The sequence below is a fragment of the Rhinolophus sinicus genome, chromosome 18 (assembly GCF_057876585.1).
Source record: "Rhinolophus sinicus isolate RSI-liver-muscle chromosome 18, RSI-T2T, whole genome shotgun sequence".
NCBI lineage: Eukaryota > Metazoa > Chordata > Mammalia > Chiroptera > Rhinolophidae > Rhinolophus > Rhinolophus sinicus.
Window position 1 is genome coordinate 6,969,325 of NC_142518.1, and position 15,513 is coordinate 6,984,837.

The 15,513-nt window shown below is 39.2% G+C and overlaps 1 protein-coding gene and 1 pseudogene across 3 annotated transcripts in view; one reads left to right on the forward strand and one right to left on the reverse strand.

Annotated features, from left to right (window-relative positions):
• The window catches only part of FRMPD4 (FERM and PDZ domain containing 4), a 742,584-nt gene that overhangs the window by 310,637 nt on the left and 416,434 nt on the right, over positions 1 to 15,513 (forward strand). The gene's annotated exons all lie outside the window — the stretch shown is intronic.
• The window catches only part of LOC109454994 (nuclear autoantigenic sperm protein pseudogene), a 74,535-nt pseudogene continuing 65,240 nt past the window's right edge, over positions 6,219 to 15,513 (reverse strand).

Consider the following 15,513-nt stretch of genomic DNA (forward strand, 5'->3'; position numbering starts at 1 on the left):
AGACCAAGTTATTGAGCCCACCTTTGGGCATATAAACAAGAGGCATGTCAATGTTATGTCACAGGACCTCCATCTTAGTTTTGAGCCAAATCTAACAAGTCGTGGAAGTCAGACCTAGCCATCACCCTCCACCCATTATACCCCACACAACAAATTGAACCTTTTTAAATCAAGATATGTGGCCTCAAAGTCATGAAAAGGAGGACTAACAAGAATGGTGAGATAGGCTGGTCGGAGGTTATGGTTTCAATGGGGCTGACCTGCCCCAGGGACAGTCCCACATCTGAATGTGGAATTCAGGACACAAACTAAGGAGTTTTTCTTTCCTATTTGCTTCCTGTTATTTAACTATCATTTCTAGTCACTTCTAGTCATCTGCGTAGAACTACTGAATCAACAATTTTCAACCATTCACCCTTTCCTCTGTTTTCGTTTTGTTTTGTTTTTAGTCCTAACTACAAGGAACCATTAAAAATATTTCTAATGACAAATATGCCTTTGTATATAGAGAGGATAGTGGGTATATTCAGGCTCTGAAGTTGGCTTGAATTAGATCTGAGTGCCTCCATTGGATGTATAACTTTGAGCAAATTGATTAATTTAGTGTCAGCCTTCTCATTGTAAAGGATTAAATGATGCAGGGCTTGTAAAGCAATTAGCACATGGCTTGCTTATTCCTCCGGTAGTTTCCTCTTAGCTTAGCAGTTCCTTTTTTCCTGTGCTCCAACGAAGCATTGAACAGCCTGCCAGGCTCAGGCTTACACACAAGGCCCCACGTGGCTCAACTTATAAATATCTAGCTGCTTACAACCAGATGTGAGGTGATTACATCAGATCAGTAGTTGCCAGATACTTGTACAGAAGACTCACTTGGGTGAACTTTAAAAAAACACAGATTTCTTGGCCCTGCCCAGATTTGCTAGATAAGAACCTCCTAGGGAGTGGGGAGTACAGTAGTACTTCGGTTTTCGAAAGTCTCCGTTGACGAACATTTCGGTTTATACCAACGCCGTAAATTTTATAGATCTGTGGTATGTATCATTAGATAGTAAAATTCATGCTAAATTTGCAGTTTTAGGGGTTGATTTTAAAGGTCTGGAATGGATTAATCCATTTTGCATTGCTTTCTATGGGGAAACTGTGCCTCGGTTTTCCAACGTTTCAGAACTCAAACGGTCTTCCAGAATGGATTACGTTAGAAAACTGAGGTACCACTGTCCTGTGATTCTGCATATTTTTGAAAACTCCCAGAGCCTATGTGATTCTTATGTGCAGCTAGTCTTTTCATCATGATTGGGAACCAACAGAAGAGATTCAAAAGTCCAGTAATTCCCACTGTAAGAGTGTGATATTCGAGTTTCTAGCTCTTGAGCAGAGCAGAAGAGAAGCACTGATTAACTGGGGCGGATGTCTTTATCATGGCCATTCTGAGGACAAACATTTGTGTACTGTGTTGGGAAGTTTCATGCCACCTCTCTATTTAAAATGAGTTCTTGAGTGTTCTATGAGTGGCATGACCACCCAAACCAGGGAACTGAAAGTGAAACAGAGCGTGGAGGATGGGGATATTGATAATCATTCTGGAACAACAGAAATAAACCAGAATTGTCCCAAGCAAAGAGGGACGTATGGTCACCCATAAGAACCAGCCTAAGTCAAAGAAGAGAGAAAAATGTGGGGAATAGAACCCACTGGAAAAGGCTACATGGGAATAGAACATCTGCCATGTTTTGTATTCTTTCTACTTCTTTCGCCTTCTCCCTGATGCTTTATTTGGGACTCAGTGGAACATACTGGCCTTACCTAGAGAGGTTAGATTGGCAAACACCTGGGTTGGGTGGGATTCTGGCAGGGAGGGAACAATGTTGGAATGATCTGTGAACTAGATTATGCTGAGTTTTACAGCCTTTCAGTTAAATGCGGACATACCAACACAGTCAACCACAAGGGGGAGCAAATCTTTATGCTTACCTACCATGTAATCAGGGATGAGCTGGGTCTGGGACACAAGAATAAATAAAAGATGCCTTGGCTTTAGGGAGCTAAGGGTATAGTAGGAAGTATAAGCAAGTGCAAAGGCCTTTCAAATACTGTGTGAGGTTAAGTACAGGTTTTCTTCAGAAAGAAGTAATGCAATAATTCATGCTGCAGGGAGTCAATGAAAACCCAGAAATAATATTCAGCAGCACCCCAGCTGCCATCAGGAACCCCATTGAAATTCCTCATTGTTTCCTGGCCTCTCCTATTTCTTTTCTTAACTTTTGGTGACCCATGTTTAGTTTCCGTATGTGTTTTATAATCATAAATTCTATGTAGTCTTACCCAATATGAAAGATACAGATGCTTCAAGCTCTAAATTTGCCCACTCTCCAATCTTCTCCCCTGTTCACCAATCCAATTTTCTGAGGCCATGAATGCTGAGTGGGGACTGTTTAAAATATTTGACATGAGGGTATGGGCCTTCTAGGGATTATTTTTAATTCAAAAGTGAGATATTTTAACCTAAAGGAATCTCAAAGTGGTATATTTATAAGTTTACAAGATTTAACAAATAAAGATACAAGATGCCCAGTTAAATTTGCATTTCAGGTAAACAATGAATTAGTTTGTTTGTTTGTTTATTTATTTATTTATTTATTTGAGTAGGAATATGTCCCATGCACTATTTGGGATATACTTACACTAAAAAGAAAAATTCATTGTTTATCTGAAATGAAAATTAAATTGGGTGTCCTATATTTTATCTGGCAACCCTACATGTTTGGGGAGCTAAGTTTGAATCAAGAACTTCCAAGAACTGTCTTATTTGGTCTTCATTTCCCCCCCCTCACAATAGTGATTTTATTAAATTAGTTGTTTTCATGGTCTTTACTTTTATAACCTTAGCCCTAACCATGACCCACCATGAGATGGTTTTCTTCCATTCTTTCGAAAACCGTTAATTAACTCTGCTGCGGTTTAGGACTCCAAGATACAAAGGTCACTGTGATGAGCTGGAGTGAACAGGGCAGTTGCTGAATGGGAAGTCCAGGGCAAACGTGGACAGGTAGCTGATGGCTTGCAGCTGGAAAGCAGCATGGTCTAACTGAAGCTTCCACGGGAGGCAGTCAGTGACATGGGGTAGATTGGGAGTGGAGGCAGACTGTTGTGGGCCCTGTAAACAAGGCAGGGAAACTTCTTGAAGGCAGGATTTGTGCTCTATTCATTTTGTATTACCATATGGTTTAAAAAGATGTTTGGACACAGCAACTGTTCCAATATTTGAATTAAATTGCCTCCTTCAAGGAGGTATCTTCGGCCTTTTCCTACTGCATAATCCACGAGGAAGTGAAACAATTGGCTAATTTATTTCTTAGCTGGCTGCTGCACATGATATGCTTCCCTTCTTTAAGTTTGTAAATGACCCTGTGGGGTTTAGCAAAAGAATTAGCTTGAGCAGGAATGAACGGACTGGTAGACTGTGTGAGCAGAGGGCTTCCTTTTAATATTCAGGCTGAGTGTGAGTGAGTGTGTGTGAGTGTGTGTGTGTGTGTGTGTGTCTGTGTTGAGAGTAACACAGTGTGAGTGCTATGCTAAGGATAGATTGCTGTGTTGGCATTTTACAATATAAAACTTTCATTAGAGCTACCGAAGTACAGATTAATTACAAAGGGAGTTAGTCAATCCTGAAGGCGAGAGATGACCCATTGTCAAGGACAAGTTATCCAGCAGATCATTGCCTTTGCTCTGGCTTGAGCAGAGGTGCATGGAAACCACTGAGAGATCATTATAATGAGCGGCACTCTTGGTTTTCTCCTACTGCATTTCTGGCTGCTCTGATGTGCAGCCTCCCGCAAAGTTGCCACCAACTCCAGGATATCAAAAACTATCCAAAACAAAGTTAAAATAAATTTCCTTCCATTTAAAATGCAAATATATATGTGTGTGTATATATATATAGTACTTTAGGAGCAGTGGGATTGGGTGTTCGAAAATCAGACAAAGCAGTGGTGCAGCAGTGTTACTATTTGCGAAGTTGGGGAAAAAAGGAAACATGCTAATGGCTTATGAAGGGATTGAACACTGCTGGGGAGGAGATAGAAACGGGAGTTAAAACAGCCTCTAAATTTAGTTTTAATCCAACTCCCGGGAATTCATCTCTACTCTTCAACCATCATCAATAGAACAACTTGTCCTGGTGGTATCTGATTTTGATCTTTGTTTGTTTATGATTCGTTCTTTCATTCATCCACTCAGTATTCACTTTGCGTGCTAACTCTGCTAAATACCAGGCTTATTAACATATAGGGTGGGTTTTCTATGGGTTCATTTCATACCCTCATATGGCCCTCCCATCTACCAATGTTGTCCTGGCCTTCTGGGAGCTGGGAAGAGGGTGTAGCATCAGAGGATGGAATTCAGTGAGCTCATCAAATAGTGACCATTGAGAGCCCAGGTGTGCAGAGTGTTACACATCCCTTCTAGGAAGATATGGATGGTAATGGCTTTGAGCATGAAATTAAATGGACCAACCTCAAGGACAAATAGGAATAAAGCAATGAGGAGAGGATGAAATGTTCTCTCCTTTTAAATTCTTAAATTTAATTGTAGTTAATAGTAGTTGTCTTTCCCCGTGCCTTTCCTGTGGGAAGAGAGGTCTTCCAAATTCTGTATGATCATACCAATAAAGAGGCCAAAGTTACTGATGATTTGGGGTAGTTTTATTTTTTCTTGCAGGACAACGTGGTTTTTTGGTTCACCATTAGATAACTACAAATTTTTTTGAGATATCAAAATTCATGCATGTTCAATATCAGAAACAAAATGGGGAAAACGTTTAGGTTTTTTGGCACACATAACTAATGAAGTAATTAGTTCTATTTAGCTGCTTTATAAGATTAAAAGTCAGTGCTTAGATTTCAGTATAGTATTTTATATCTAGCATTCATTATTATACTTTTTATCCAGTATTATATTTTATCTAGAGCCATTTCTCAGCGCATATATTTGAAATTAAGAGTAGGGTCATAGAAAGAACATGACTTTTTATCAGAAAGAGACAAACAAAAAGAAAAATTATGGCATTAGAAAAGCAGTGAACAAGAGTAGGTATGTACATATTTATCAAAAACTGTATATTCAGTAAAGATATTTTAAAAGTATCTTTATTTTTAAAATGTTACACATTTTGGTTGCGGATACGTGGACGTCCCGCATGTGTATAAATGTGTAACTTTTATAATCATGATACAAAAATATAATAATAAACTTAAGGAAGAAACTAAGTTTTTTAAAAATCAGAGACAAGTAGAAATAAAAGAGTAGGTAATAATTTAAAACTAATTTCTACATTTGGAAATTAGGCAAAAAGAAAAAGAAAACCCTCACAAATGTCTTTTATGTTTCTCTGAAAATTTTCTATGTAAATGAAAAATTTATAATGAAAAACATTATTTCATTTGAAAAGTAGAAATACATGCTTTAAATTTAAGTCATGAATCCTGAGCGAATAGCGTTTTCAGTCACCTTCTTGGGCAGTTTATGATTTTTTTTCTTGAAATGCACGTGAGACTCTGCCCTTGTATTGCTGTAGCATGTTTTTCTGTAAATCATTGGAATATTTGGGAAAGATAAATCCACATATTTAAGGGACTTTTGTTTTTCTTTGATTGGTACCACTGGAGCCTGAAATAATTCCCAAATTAAATATGTTCTAAGAGTCTGATCGGAAAGAATGCTTGACAACAAGCTTAGGTATAAATTAGAAATCTGAAAGGCAATATCCTGCCATATTTATGACTTAGGAAATATCACTGGTTTGTGTAAGCCTGTAGGTCCTAACATATTGCAGTGTTGATGGATAGTAATTTCTTTTGGAATTGAAGACAGTAATTGATCTATGCTAGTCATTCTCCACTGGGGGTGATTTTGTCTCCAGGGGACACTGGGCCATTTCTGGAGACATTTTTGGGTTGTCACAACTGGCTAGGGTGCTGCTACTGGCATGTAGAGAGGAAAGGCTAGGAATGGTATTAAACATCCTACAATTCACAGGACAGCGCCCATAACAAAGAATTATCCTGCCCCAAATATCAATAATGCCAAGGTTGAGAAACCTTATTCTTTTTTTTTTCTTTGCTTACGATCTTTATTGAAGTTGTACAAAAAGAATCCCCCAAAAGTGAAAGAATACATTATATACAAAATACTTTCCCTTGGGAGGAAGGCTCTGCACCTTCTTAACATGCAGTGCTTTCAACTGCAGCGCCAGCCTCTGCTGTCCCCTCCACTGCTGCCTGGCTTTCAGCCTGATTCTCAGCCTCCTCCTCCATGTTTTCCGAAACTGCATCTCCACAGGAGACTGTATTCCCACTACCTCCATTCCCCTCCAGCTCTTGTTTGGCTCTCTTTGCATCATCTTTCCGGGGGCTCTCTTCCTCTGGTTTCCTCTTCTTTCTGACAAGGTGGGAAATATCGGTCACACAGTTTGATGGGGAAGCACCATCTGTTTGCCTTCTACTGGCAATCATGGAGACTGAAGTGCCTCCTCCCCTAGAAGTGAAGCCTGAAGTAGAGCTCTCTACCAGAGTTGCCTTCAGAGCCAATTCGGCTACATTCTCACCACACTGGGACTCTTTTGCATCTTCTATCTTCTCTCGAATTTCAGGTAGCAGTTCCTTTAGCACCTCAATTTCTTTTTCATATTCAGTAGTTGAGCCTTCAGCCTCCTTCATCTGCTCATTTAGTACAGCCATTCTCTTCTCAATGACTTCAATAGATTTGCTGACCTGTGCACAGCGTCATCGTGCTGAGATCTATATCCATGGGCCAAGCCCAGCTGCTAGTGGGTCTCTGCAAGGAGACAGTCATGGGCTTCCAGATACCGCTCTTGGAGATTTAGGCGAGCTGGAACTCCTCCACAGCTTGGACGTAATTCTCAGATTCAACACTAACTTCTCCAAGTTTAAGATGTGCCTGCGCAGCGTAAAGCTGAGCTTCTTTTTGTTTCTTGCCTTTTAAAAACGATCTTTGCTAAATCCAGCATATCCCAGGCAAGCTCTAGGTTTCCAATCTCCTCTTCTTCATTTTCTTGAAGAGACTTGTTTTCAAGAACTGAATCATTGGGTGTTTCGTCAGCCTTGTCATTTTCTTTATCCTCCTCTTCTGAGCCCTCAGTGAGAAACCTTATTCTCCACACACAAAAACACAAGTGTTTAAATTTATTTCCTAAAGTTAGTGCATATGAGGATATTTCTTATGCATAATCTTTCCTGTGATGGTAACAGACTGTGTTTAATAGAATAAAAATTATTATTATTATTATTATTTGTTAAGGAGGGCATAGCTCACAGTGGCCCATGCAGGGATCGAACCGGCAACCTTGATATTATTAGTACCACACTCTAACCAATTGAGCTAACTGGCCACCCCCTAAAAATTATTTTTAAAGTTTGTCCTTATTTGTAAGAAATAAATTTTTGCATCATTTTTTATAATGTATATAGCTAAATTTTAGAGCAACTGTTCTTTTTTCATATTTATTTTACAGCTGTATCAGAAAATAGATGATTTGGCGTGTTCAGACATGCTCAATTTATCCTAATCATGAATGAAATGTCTGCCAGAAAAGATGATTTCATACCAGATTTCATGTTGGCAATCAGACTTCATGTGTTTTATTAGTGCTTTTAGCATTTGAACAAATATCTTCCATATTTATTTGCCAATTAAATTCTATTTCATTCTTGGTATCAACATATTTATTTACTTTTGCATTATATGACTTTCCTTCTTGACCACAAATTTATAAAGAAGCACTATATTTAGATATTACTCCTGAGGATTTCTGGAAAAGTCTTTATTAAAACATTTCCTCCTACCACTTTCTTCTCGGCATTTACTCCAAAGGTTTTTATATACCCAGATCTAGTTGATTCTCAATAAGCCTCATGTTTTTTTAATTACACCTAAATATTAACAATGATTATTTAATATCAACTGTGCATTTAGTGTTCAAATTTACAGTTGTCCAAAATATATTGTTTTGTAATTTGTTTGTATAAATTAGAATCCATATAAGGCCTACACTTTGCAGGTGATTGATGTGTCTTTTAAGTGTCTTTTAATCTATAGGTTCCTTCCTTTCTCTCTCTCTCTCTTTCTCTTATAATGTGTTTTTTGAAGAGCCTGAGTCATTTATTCTGTAGAATTTCTACACAGTCTGGACTTGGCTGATTTCAGTTTCATGGCATGGCTTAACAGGTTTCTTTGTTCTTTGTATTTCCTGTAAATTGATAGTTGAATGGATACTTAATTTAATCTTAAAACTAAAATCAGTAACAAAAAAAATCCACATTTATATATAAATCTTTTTGAAAGTCCATTTTTGGAAAGGGGTTTAGCTTGACCGAACATTTCCAGAAACTGGTAAGGAAAGTAAGATTTACCCTTATAGTCCAAATTATATTCATAATTATTATATTTGGAATATATTATATTCTTAATAATGATAGTCCTTAGAATTTCCTTCCTAAATACCAATGTTTTAAGAGGTGAGGAAACTACTTTTTTAATTAAAATTTCTTAGAGTGACAATGGTTGGTAAAATTACATAGGTTTCGAGTGTACAATTCTGTAATACATCATCTATATATCACGTTGTGTATTTACCACCCAGAGTCAGTTCACCATATATTTGACCCCCTTTACCCTCTTTTATTTCCCCTCCCCGTTTCCCCTCTGGTAACCACTAAACTATTGTCTGTGCCTATCAGTTTTTGTTTCTTTATTTGTTTGTCTTATTCCTTTGTTGCTTTCAGTTTTACATCCCACATATCAGTGAAGTCCTATGGTTCTTGACTTTTTCTGTCTGACATATTTAGCTGAGCATAATAATCTCAAGACCCATCCATGTTGTCGCAAATGGCACTACCGTGTTTCCCCAAAAATGAGCCCTAGCAGGACAATCAGGTCTAATGCATCTTTTGGAGCAAAAATTAATATAAGACCCAGTCTTATTTTACTATAATGTAAGAACAGGTCTTTATAATATAATGTAATGTAATGTAATATAATGTAATATAGGACCAGGTCTTATATTAATTTTTGCTCCAAAAGACGCATTAGAGCTGATTGTCCGGCTAGGTCTTATTTTCGGGGAAACACGGTATTTCATCTTTTCTTATGGCAACATAGTATTCCTTTGTGTATATGTACCACATCTCCTTTATCCAGTCATCTATTGTAGGACATTTAGGTTACCACTGGGAAACACTACAACAGGTGACAAACTACAGTTAGGGCAAGGGCCTGTTTTTGCAAATAAAGTTTTATTAATAGGATTACTGTCACAGACATTCATTTACACATTGTCTATGGCTGCTTATACACTGCAACTGCAGAGGTGAGTAATTGCCACAGAGATAGAATGACCCAGAAAGTCCAAACTATTTATTATTTGTCCCTTTACCAACAAAAACACAAAAAAATTTGCTATCCCTGGCAATACAAGATTGGCCCTTTAAGAAAGTGATCTATAGTTTGCTATAAACTGTTGATAAAATTTTTCTAAAAAAGGTTAAGGGTCACTGTTATCTGTCACAATATGTAATTAATAAGTGTAATTATTATTCAATCATGATACATTTGTACTTTATCATATTAAGTTAGTTTCATATCTCTTTACATCTCAAATATAAAGTTTACATGTTTAAAAATTCAGTATGATAAAAAAGTCATTAAATTTTATTTTTAAAAAGAATTCCTCTTGAAAAAAAGTATGTGGATGCTCTAAGATAATAAAATATAATAATCTTCAAATCTTCAAATTTATTAATTAATCCTTTCTTTGCACTTTTACTGTCCTTAAATGAAATTATAACGTCTTTAAAATTGGGAATGGTAGGGGCTTGATTACAGTGTCTATTTGGAGTATTTTTTAGATGTGGAATAATAATGATTCAAGTAGAGTATTTCCTATATTACATTAAATGGACTCGTAATTCTGTCTGCAGGTAAGAAAATTAGTTATTAGTATATGTCATTGTATATCAGTTACATGCGATCAGTTCATCACATCAAGTGGGAATCAAGGCCATTGCCTAGAATGAAATTGTACCTTCTTTCTTTGAGGCAAGTACCATTTCTGTTCTCAAGTATCTGTCATTTCGAAATCGGTGACTGGCAGGGTTTGTCTCTAAAACTCTTAGGAAGTTTTCCCATCAGATTATCCTTGACAAATGTTAAAAAGAGCGAGGGAAGGAAAACATGAAAGTCTGCTTGCTTAAAAATTGTAAATAAATCTTTAAGTTCACGGAAATCTGGATGCTGAAGCTCGTCCCGAGGACTCAGATGGGAGCATTAGTGTTTCTCCAAGGAAACCCTTTATTTCTGAAACAGTTTATATGATCTCCCTTATTTTCACGATGGTCAAGATTCTGCAGTTGCTTATGTATTAGAGTATTCCAACTGCTGAAACACACTCAGAGAATTAACACACAATAAAATGTATTTCTTACTTTTGTCATTGTCCAACGCAGGGGTTGGTAGGGTAGGGTGTGTGGGGAGGAGGGACTTAGCATCTTTCAGTCTAGGGGGGCAAACTATGGCCTATGGGCCAAGTATGTTTTTTACATTTTCCCAATGTTTGAATGGTTTAAAAATAATCAAAAGAATAATATTTAGTGACTCAGGAAAATTATATGCAATTCAAATTTCTGTGTCTACCATCCAAAGTTTTACTGAAATACAGCCATGCTCATTTGTTTACTTATTGTCTGTGGCTGCTTTTGTGCTACAAGGGTAGGTTTGAAAGGTTGTGACAGAGATTATATGGCCTGCAAAGTCTAAATATTTTTTCTACCTGCCCTTTTCAGGGAAACGTTTGGCCACCCCTGGTCTAGGGGCTGACCATCTTCTAGGGTGTCGTAGTACCCACTGGAGGGGGAAGAGAGAGTGAATCTGGTGGATGTCACAGGTTTCAGGGCCAGGCTAATATGTGGCACTGCCAACACAGTTGGCCAGAATGCAAGCATGTGTCCCCAGTACCTGCAGGGGGAGCTAGTCAGTGCAGTCTAGCAAAGTGCTGTGGATGAGAGAGCACAGATACTAGTCAATGTCTACCATTTTAGTTGGAAAGTTTATTTTTGGAGAAATTTTTTGATGCTCACCCTTGAGCCGTGTCCTCAACCCTGACTTCATGTGATTTTAAGTTCCATAAATGCACGAGCTCTTTTATCCCCCCTCCCCACACTGTCATTAGTTCGGGTCATCACACTTTGTTTCCTCAATTTGCATATCACAAAATGAAAGATAAGTTGTTTTTTGTTATTAGATTTTTTGTTTTAGATCAAGATGAACAATGTGATGAGAACAGCAGGGGTGTCCAATAATGGAGCTGGGTTTGACAGACTCATTTGTATACTTACTGAACTAGTCATACCATAGGTGTTTGAAATATTGATCAAAGCAATGTTTTATTTTTCTGTATCCTGTCATCTTTCTTTTTGGTCTGGTTGTACCTGCTGATGTTTGTGAGTTATTATGAAATGGGCACCTTCCCAAAGGGTAATGTTTCATTGGAGTATAAATTTCGTGGGAGAGTAGAAGCTCCTATAAATTCAAAGATTGTGATAGCTAGATTTCTCTCTTAAGACAGAAGCAAGAGACAATATGAATACAGCAATCAGAGATTTTAATATTTCGACAGTGAGGACTTTCATAATAAAACCCAATAGGATCCTTGATTTTCTTTAGGTTCCGGGGAATTTTCTCACATTAGGAATAACTTTTAAAAAGCTGACAATAAGAGTAATTACAAACGTTTAGCAGTGCACCAAAGGCAGTGTACCAAAATGGCATTTGATTTATTACATTGGGGAGATTTATCTGTTTTGATCTTGAATTGGAACAGGACTGACTCAGCTCTTGTCCAAGTGGGTCACTTTTGTGCCATCTATGAGAATCCTCAGAGGGCCCTGGAATAGGTACAATTACATGACAAGTTGGAGGTGAAGCTGCATATGGACCACCATCTCTGTACTGCCTAGACAGAGGCCTCCGAGCATGTCAAATTACTCATTTAACTTCCAGTTCCTTTGTGTAATTTATAGTTTCGGGCCATTGCAGACGGGACTTTGTTCGGACCAGATGTGCTACTGCAGGTGTTTCGGCCTCCTGCAAGCACCTTGGCCCATACCTCTCCCTGCTCCCCCTCAACAGGTCCCAAGATCTTCAGAGCACTCCATATAAATATTCCGACAGCTTTGGGTAGGGCCTCTTTTTATTCTGACTCCTGCCCTCTTGTGATTACTTCTGAGGCCTCTGGTGTCTGAAGTGAAGGGATCCTATGCTATATATAGATTCCATCAAGGTTAATGGTTCTCAACTGGGAGTAGTTTTGTCCCTGGAGACATTTTGGGTGTCTTGACTAGGGGGTGGGGTGATCCTACTGGTATCTAGTGGGTGGAGGCCAGGGATGCTGCTAAACATCCCACAGTGCACAGGACAGGTCCCCACCACAAAGAATGATCTGATCTAAATTGCAGTCTGGTAGTGCCAGGGTTGAGAAACCCTGAGTTAGATGATTCTTCTAGGCTGAGTGACCCTGGACCACTCCCGATATTCCAGTTATGGGCAAAGCTTAAGCCCCTAGGTATCTGATCCTAGTGACTGAGTTTCCAGTTCCTTCCCTTTGGGCAGACTGTGGCCATGCATCAAAAGGTTGTCATGGTAGTCGTGATTTATTGCACTTTCATTGAATAGTTGCCCCATCATGCTGCACATTAGAATCAACCTGGGGAGCTTTCAGACGATTCCAGTCCCCAGATTGTACCCTAGACCAATTACACTGGAATCTCTGAAGATAGGTCCCAGGTGGCATTTTTTTTTTTTTTTTAAGCTTTCCCGGTGAATCCAGTGCATATGCCAGGGTTGAGAACCACTGCTCTAGCCCAACCTTCCCACTGCCCAGCAAGGTCCTGTCATCTTTATTTCTGGTATAACCACAGTCCCGGAAAAGCACCTCCATAGAAGTGCCAGGGTAGCCTCTGTCCCCCACACAAGCAGCAAATGTACCTTGTTTGTCATTTCCAGCTTTGTAACCTGTGCGTATGAAAGTGAGTCTGCCAAACCCCGACATTTGATATTTTGCAGTGAAACCACACTTCCAAATCTTGCACAGAACTATCTTTCTATTGTTATCAGAGGGAACCTGACCCCTGGCTGGAGCTGCTACTCTGGTGAGTGAGTGTAAGACATCTGAAGGGTGACTCAGAATTGCTCAGTGGGAGCCAGCCAATAGACAAAAAAGAAATTGCCAGAATTTGTCTGGCACCCAATGGCCTCCTCTCACAGTTCACTTAACCTTTCAGTAGGTGCTTTACCACTGTTACCTGATCCGGGGATTCTGACTGAAGTACAATGTGAACGTATCTATATTTCAAAGGAATTAGTATTTTCAGTTTGTAATTAAGAAGATTGTACTGACCCACATGGCTAATCCGCTATTCAAATCCCCTGGACATTTCTAATAAAATAAATGATCATCTCACGTCTAATGAAATTAATGATTCTCTCTGCTCCCCGATCCTGTACTTTTATTCAATACCAACCTCTGCTGAAAAACATATTGGGTGGTGAGTTTTGATACAAAGAGTGTATTATTACTTTAATTTAAAAAGAAAAAAATAATGCATTCCCAACTCATCCAAAAACTCCAAATGATTTCCCTCAAATATCCCCAAAATACTCTAACAACCCACAGTAGATTTCCGCATGACACAAAGCATATATACCCAAAATGACCAAATTATTTACTGTTAGATGAACACATTTGTGCATCTGTGTGCATAGGTGTGCAGACTTTCAGTTTGGTTAGCAAATTTGGGGTACAAACGTCTTGCTGGTTGGTAGCATACCAATAATTTGGAAGGAAGACTCAGGGACACCTGTATATGGCTGTTTTTATTCCAAAGTGGGAGATTTTCTTTTCACTCTATGGCATATACTAAAGGTTCTTCAGCTGGAGGAAATGCACCTAGGTTATTCTGTTCATGAAAGCTATTGTCCAAAACTATGTGGGTAGGTGAAGATCAAGACAAGCATTTATTCCAGTAGCTATGTGGCTATTGAGTCCTGATACCAGAGTGGGCAGCAGGTAGAAACAGCTGTCCATGTTCGAGGGCACTTGTTCTCTGTTTTTGTTTGTTTGTTTTTACATGCTGCATTCCTTCTTTCAAAGAAAGGAAGTGTACCCAGTAGCTGCATGTGATTAGGTGGGTTGGCTGTCAGTCAGAGTCTGGTCCTCCAGCTCAGTAAGTGTCCCTGTGTAATCCCCTTGGCTGGGGGAGGGGTAGTTCCACCTCCCTTCGGGGCCCCAAGGGACAAGTGTGTACCCCTTTGGACAACTAAGTAAACTGGTGCTCTTGTTCTGATTTATCAGGGAGATGTTCACTCCATGCCCCTGTGACAACAAACTACATTTTGTTGTCAGACCAGGGCAGAGCAGGTGACATAAACATGGGGCTGCAGTCCAGTCTAGTCTGCCTTCTCACTCTGGCCGCAGCAGCAGTGCAGTCTTGGGACCAACAACAAAGGGGGTTCACACCCAAAGCAGTGCTGCCCAGTAGAAATATGTTGCCATCAACACTTATGAGACACAGGTGTAAACATATGTGTAAATTGAAATTTTCTTATAGCAACATTGAAAATGTTTTAAAAATCAGGTAGAATTAATTTTAAGAACATTTTACCACAGATACCTCATTTTAATATCTAAAAAATATAAAATTAGATATTTTGCATTTTTTGTACTAAGTCTTTGAAATCTTGTGGGTATTTTGCACAGAGAGTACATCTCAATTTGGACCAGTCACCGTATTTCGCGTACTCTGTTGCCACACATGGCTGGTGGCTCTTGTACTGAACGGTTCTAGAAGGTCCATGTTGGTTGCCCTCTAAGCATGCCTCTTCCCATGGTTCAGGGCATTTGCAGAACCAAAGGGGATGTGTGCTCTTGAGCCCATGCCCTCGTGTCTTCTAAACCTGGCACCAGCAAACAATGGCCTGTGGTCATCCCCGCTGTTGGCAAACAAAGGTTTTGTTTGGAACATAGTCACACTCATTCACTTACACGTGATTTGTGACTATTTCTGTGCAATAACGGCAGAGTTGAATAGTGGTGGCAGACATAATATGGCCTACAAAGCCTAAAATATTTACTCAAAGATTGCCTCTTTAGAGCAAAAATTAACCAGCTTCTGTCCTAGACCAAGCGCTGGGTACCTGGGACCCTGGAATTCTTTGCCCAACAGTCCTGAGACTACTTCCCAGGCTCCTAAGGGTAGGCCTCAGCAAAGGTGGCCAGGTGAGTCTGCAAAGGGGAAGTGGACAGGGCTGAGATTCCCAAGCTGTCCAGTAGGCCTGAGTATGAGTTGGGACGAGAGGTGGGCTGCGGCACCCCTGGGCGCTAGCTCCTCCATTGCACATCGTGGGGGGCGGGGGGACTCTGAGGAATCTAAAATTCCTAAATTTGAA